Raw genomic sequence first — 7,500 nt, 5'->3', positions numbered from 1 at the left:
ACGTGATGCATGAGTTTGTACTCTGCGTTTTGCATTTACTTTTATTCTCTATACTCTACTTTTTTTTGTCTATTTTTATTCTCGATAATCTGATTTTTGTATCTACTAATATCCTCCAGAATACTGTCTGTTCTTTTTCATGGTAACTGTATTTTTACACTCCTCGTTGAATATGAAAATCGTAAACATTGAAATAATAGAATTACTCCCGTATAGTTTCAGAATTTGCATAAATTCGAATTTTCCATTATATTCATCCCATGAACATAGATTTTATAGTCTAGTCTCGGGAATATGGAAATTTTTTCATATATTTGTGGTATTTTCAACAAAAAATTATGAAAATATTTTTATAATAAATGATTCATTTCTCCAGTCGCATATTATAGGGACCATTTAAGAAATTTGGGTAAAGTAAATGACTTAAGCAGTGGTTAATTCTATAGTTTAGAATGTGTAATTAAAAGTAAACAAGTATAAAATGCGCCGAAGTTTCTTCGGCGCAATCGAGTTTTCTGTACAGCACATAATCAAGGCCACCGAAAACAGATCTATCTTTAGGTGGTCTCGGTATAACGCTGTATGAGCTGCGGCCCATGAAACTCTCAGCCGACCGTGGTGGCCTGTGTAGTTGCGTTGCCAGAAGCAAGATTATAGCTAACTTTAATCTTAGGTATAATAAAAATAAAAACTACTGAGGCTAGAGAGCTGCAATTTGGAATGTTTGATGATTGGAGGGTAGATGATCAACATTCCAAATTGTAGCCCTCTAGCCTTAGTAGTTTTTAAGATCTGGGGGCAGACGTAAAAAAAAGTGCGGACAGAAAAAAGTGCGGACGGATGGACAGACAAAGCCGGCACAATATTTCCCTTTTCATAAAACTAAAACGATAATGGAATTGAGAAGTGTGTTTTCTGTCCGTATCAAGGCTTGATTTTTGAGGCTTTCGAATGCCAGAAAGATACCATCATTACCTTTTTTGAGAATCATATTATATATAATCAAATTAAGTGATAAAAATGAAGTCTAGCCTTCTCTAGTTAAGACAAAAATGAAAATAGTGAGAAGGCTATACATCTAAGAATGTATGAAATCAGTCACCTAAAGAAAAAATAAAAAGAATAAAAAAGGAAAATGAAATGATTAAATAACTTATCAAGCCACTTAACAGGATTTATACACATTTTTTTCTCGGCACACTACATAAAACATCTCTGTTGTCCTCCCTTTCATTATTCAGTTTCCCATTTCTATTTTGCTTCTTTTTGTTATCCAGTCTCCCACTTCTATTTTCCTGCTTTTTGCTATCCAGTCTCCCACTTCAATTTTTATTATTATCTAGTATCCCATTTCTACTTTCCTTCTTTTTATTAGCAGTGTCCCACTTCTATTTTCCTTATTTTATTGTCAAGTTTCCCATTCCTATTTTCGTCTTTTTATTATCCAGTCTCCCACTTCCATTTTCCTTCTTTTTATTATCTAGTTTCCCATTTCTATTTTCGTCTTTTTATTATCCAGTCTCCCACTTCCATTTTCCTTCTTTTTATTATCTAGTTTCCCACTTCTATTTTCGTCTTTTTACTATCCAGTCTCCCACTTCTACTTTCCTTCTTTTTATTATCCAGTTTCCCTTTTCTATTTTCGTCTTTTTATTCTCCAGTCTCCCGCTTCCATTTTCCTTCTTTTTATTATCTAGTTTCCCATTTCTATTTTCGTCTTTTTACTATCCAGTCTCCCACTTCTACTTTCCTTCTTTTTATTATCCAGTTTCCCTTTTCTATTTTCGTCTTTTTATTCTCCAGTCTCCCACTTCTATTTTCCTTCTTTTTATTATCCAGTTTTCCCACTTCTATTTTCCTTCTTTTTGTTGTCCAGTCTCCCACTTCTATTTTCCTTCTTTTTATTATCCAGTTTTCCCACTTCTATTTTCCTTCTTTTTATTGTCCAGGGTCCCATTTCTATTTTCCCTACTTTTTGCTATCCAGTCTCCCACTTAATTTTTTTTATTATCTAGCATCCCATTTCTATTTTCGTTATTTTTATTATCCAGTTTCCCATTTCTATTTTCATCTTTTTGTTATCCAGTCTCCCACTTCCATTTTCCTTCTTTTTATTATCCAGTCTCTCATTTCTATTCCTTCTTTTTGTTATCCACTCTCCCACTTCATTTTTTTTGGCTATCTAGTATCCCATTTCTATGTTCCTTCTTTTTATTATCCAGTCTCCCATTTCTATTTTCCTTCTTTTTGTTGTCCAGTCTCCCACTTCAATTTTTTTTATAAAGTAGTATCCCATTTCCATTTTCCTTCTTTTTATTATGCAGTCTCCCATTTCTATTTCCTTCTAATTATCCGGTTTCCCAATTATATTTTCCTTCTCTTTATTCTCTAGTCTCCCATTCGCTATCCTCAACATAGTTGATCTGGAACCATTATGACATTATTGTTTAAAAGCAACATTGCTTAGTTATGTTACTTTGTGCGTGTTTGTTTAGTCATTGAGATAACTGCTTAGGTTTAGGCAGAAATGCGAGGCTAAAAGGTAGTCAGAGTGAATGTTTACGTTGATGTTGAATGATAGCAAACGTTGGAATTAGGTGCGTTAAAAGGATACAGGCGATATATATATATATATATGTATATATATATATATATATATATATATATATATATATATATATATATATATATATATATATATATATATATATATATATATATATATATGTGTGTATATATATATATATATATATATATATATATATATATATATATATATATATATATATATATATATATACAAACTATAGATTGAAGAGTAGCACGTTCGTGCCACCTTACATCTTGCTAGTTAGTCCTCTGTCTCTCTCTCTCTCTCTCTCTCTCTCTCTCTCTCTCTCTCTCTCTCTCTCTCTCTCTCTCTCTCTGTTGTATATGTCACCAGTTCACTGGTACAACTCCTTGACAAAGTAAACAACGTTGTATGACTTGTTTGAATAAGATAAATCCCAGAGGATAGGACCACACAATGCCGCATATCTCTCTCTCTCTTTCTCTTTCTCTCTGTCTCAGTCTCTGTCTCTGTCTCTGTCTCTGTCTGTCTCTCTCTTTGCCTTGCTTTCTGTGAAATATAAATTTGTTCATGATGGTTCTCTAGCATCGACATGTATATATATATATATATATATATATATATATATATATATATATATATATATATATATATATATATATATATATATACACAATATATATATATATATATATACATATACATATATGCAGACATATACACACACTGATATATATGTATATATATATAATATATATACAGTATACACACACACACACACACACACACACATATATATATATATATATATATATATATATATATATATATATATATATATATATATATATATATATATATATATATACACACTAGCTGACCGACTCAGCGCTGCTGGGGAAAACTCTGAATGACAACCGATAAACTCACGATCTCTCTCTCTTCTCCCAATAACCCCTCTACTCTCTCTCTCTCTCTCTCTCTTTCTCTTCCTTTCTAGTTAAGATAGTTGTTGCAATTACATTGCCCAGCTTTTTTTACATTTATATTTCACCCCTCCTCACCCCCAATTCCTATCGGTGCTGAACTTGGACTTAAAGGGCATCGGGAGTGTCAAGATTCCTCTCAGTGAGCTTGAAAACTATGAAGTAGACAGTGATATCTGTCGTTTTTGGTTATTTTTACATGTAACCCTCTTCCCACACCTTCTCAACCCACTTCCTACCGGGGCTGAATTTGGACTTAAAGGGCATCGGGAGTGTCGCTATTCATCTCAGCGACCTCGAAAACCTTTAATGTTTGTCGTTTTTGGTTATTTTTACATGTCACCCCCTTCCCAATCCCCAACCCCCTTCGGTGCCATAGATGTCTTATCCACACAGTGTTCTTTTCGAGACAGTAAGTCATATGTATATCAAGTTTGGTTGAAATTGCTCAATGCGTTTCAGAGAGTATGTAGAACATACACACTGACACACATACATACATCCATTATATATGCATTATATACACACATTATATATATATATATATATATATATATATATATATATATATATATATATATATATATATATATATATATATATATATATATATATATACACATAATACATACATACATGCATACATATATATATGTATATATATATATATATATATATATATATATATATATATCACTAAGACCACATCGGAAGGTGAGTGAAAACCGGGATTTTGAACAAGTACTTTCGTAGTTTATTCTACATTTTCAAGTTCACACTGAACTTGAAAACGTAGAATAAACTACGAAAGTACTTGTTCAAAGTCCCGGTTTTCACTCACCTTCTGACGTGGACTTAGTGATATTCTCAAGCATGCGTTCCTTCGTGCTGTATTGGATATATATATATATATATACATATATATATATATATATATATATATATATATATATATATATATATATATATATATATATACTGGGTGTTTCAAATTAGAGCCCCCTCCACAGAACAAATGGAAAGTTATGAAATTTTCTGCTATAGCGTATCTCCAAGTACATTATTTTAAGTTTCTATTAAGCTATTTTTCATTTTACATTTCTTGTATTTTCAGGCTGCGTGACGGAGTTAGATACAGCCTTGGCTAACGAATCAGTGCTATAACCTTCAGAGAGGCCAGGGATGCTGGGGCATCCTTCATTTCACGTTCCTGGATAGCTAAATACATTAAATGAGATGAATCCTGTGTCAAAAGAAACTGGAACAAAAATTCATATGACTGTCATTGCGAAAAGTGTGAGAATCTTGGAAGGCCTGAAGTCCTTTCTCAGGAGTCACAAGACATCATAGCTGAGGCAGTGGGTAGACCAAGAAAGTCTTTACATATATTGGCGCTTGAACTAGAAACAAAATGGGGAAAGAAGAGAAGTTACAGTGCTGTATATCGTGAGTTGAAAAAATCTGGTATCAAGCCATTTCATGTTATCAGCACGCCCAACATCATTCAACAACAGGTTCTTAAAGATTGGGATGAAGCTAACTTTCTCCATGTTGCCGCATCAGATGAATTCTTCATTTACACAGTCAGGAAGCCAAATCCTAAAAATGACATCATTTAGGCTGCAAAGTTAGATGATATCAGCGATGATGTGCACTACCACCTAGTTGTGAAATTTCCTGAGTGTTTGGGAATTTTTCTCTGTTTCACAGCCAAACGGTTAATGTGGATCATCAAAGAAAAAGGACAGTCATGGAATGATGAATATTTCAGAGAAACTGTGCTTACTGGTGGAGTATTTCCTTTCCTCAAAGATCCTGAAAATGTGTTATCTGTTGAAGTCACATTTTTGCATGATAAGGCACCTTGTTTCAAAGCTCTTCAGACACAGGAGCTGCTTCGAAACAGTGGTATCGATTTCTTCTCGTCAAGTGAATTTCCAAGTAGCTCCCCTGACCTCAGTGTGTGTGAAAACATTGGTAGTATCTTAAAGGATCGTGTTGAAGCGCACGCGTACAGTGAACTATGATGGTATACCAATCCTCGACGACCTGCGGAGAGAGGTGACTGAAGCGCTCAGGGAAATGGAGTTTGAGTCTCAGCTTTTTTGCGATTTGCTGAAATCATGCTCCTCAAGAATGCAGGCTGTGGTACAGGCAGATGGAGGCCACACAAAATATTAAATACTCAGAGAGAAACTTAAATAAATACTTGTTCTGAAGTACTTTTGTTTTTATCCATATCAATTTTAGTTTATGCTGTAGAGGGGGGGGGGTCCTCTAATTTCGAAACACCCTGTATATACATCAGTGCAGAATATCCATTACTGTTTCGAGTTTTTGTTATATAACTCGAGCAGATAAATAATATTTCAGCCTCACATCATCTCTCAGCAATTAATTCTACAAAATAAAAACGCGACACTTTGTCAAGTTCATTATTTTAAATTATTTTTCCCTTTGTTGCTTTGTTAAGCTTTCATGCCATTACTGTGCAATGGTTCTTCCGTAACCTTTTGTTTACGTAAACAAAACTTTGTTTACTAATTTCTCTTTGAAATGTATTCAAATGGCATATCCATGTTCATTTCCTTATTCTGTTATTATTACGTGTTATGACAGCAGCGGGTAATGTTATTGTTATGTACTTGTATGCAGGGACTGTACGATAATAGCGTCATCTGAAACTGCTATAATAATGATTGGTTGTGTTGGCTTCCAGCTCTTCACCTACATCTACACATACATTCACACCTACATACGTACATGTGCAAGTATATATATATATATATATATATATATATATATATATATATATATATATATATATACATATACACATATGTATATATATGTATATATATTTGTATAAATTTATATATATAAATATATGTACTGCATATATATATATATATATATATATATATATATATATATATATATATATATATATATATATATATATATACACACACACACACACACACACACACATTATATATATATATATATATATATATATATATATATATAAACTGAGAAACGTACCTAAGTATTTCTAAGTTACTTCCATTTAATAATAATAATAATAATAATAATAATAATAATAATAATAATAATAATAATAATAATAATAATAATAATAATAACCAAACTGTACTTTACAAACAAATAACACGAACTCGACAAATGAGAAACGTAAGGAGAGAATTCTCGAATAAGGTCAGACCAGGACCCAGATCATACTAACGTCATTTTGAGGAAGATTAATATTCCACGATCTAACTGACCTCCCGTATCCATTAACCGATCGTTTGTAATTCCTCTCCATACAGAAATACGAGGTCTTCGTGATTCTGGCATTAATCGTCTACGGAGGGCAGGAGGTATTGTCCACTGCATAAGGGATATGCTGTTTCTCTTTGGGTTTGGCTGGATAATGTTGCCTGCGTTCGTTTTCTAGTGGCGATATGTATATGTATGTACATGTGTTTGTGTGTATATATATACATATATATGTGTATATTTGTATACATATATATATATATATACACACATACATACATACACACACACATATATATATATATATATATATATATATATATATATATATATACACACACACACACACACACACACACATATATATATATATATATATATATATATATATATATATATATATATATATATATATATATATATACTACACACACACACACACACATATATATATATATATATATATATATATATATATATATATATATATATATATATATATATATATACACACACACACACACACACACACACACACACACACATATATATATATATATATATATATATATATATATATATATACATATACATACATACATGAAGTGAATTTGCATATTCATATCTATATAAACGACCTACATTGTATGAACTGAAACA

The sequence above is a fragment of the Macrobrachium rosenbergii genome, chromosome 40, assembly GCF_040412425.1.
Source record: "Macrobrachium rosenbergii isolate ZJJX-2024 chromosome 40, ASM4041242v1, whole genome shotgun sequence".
NCBI classification, from domain to species: domain Eukaryota; kingdom Metazoa; phylum Arthropoda; class Malacostraca; order Decapoda; family Palaemonidae; genus Macrobrachium; species Macrobrachium rosenbergii.
This window is presented reverse-complemented; position numbering follows the sequence as displayed.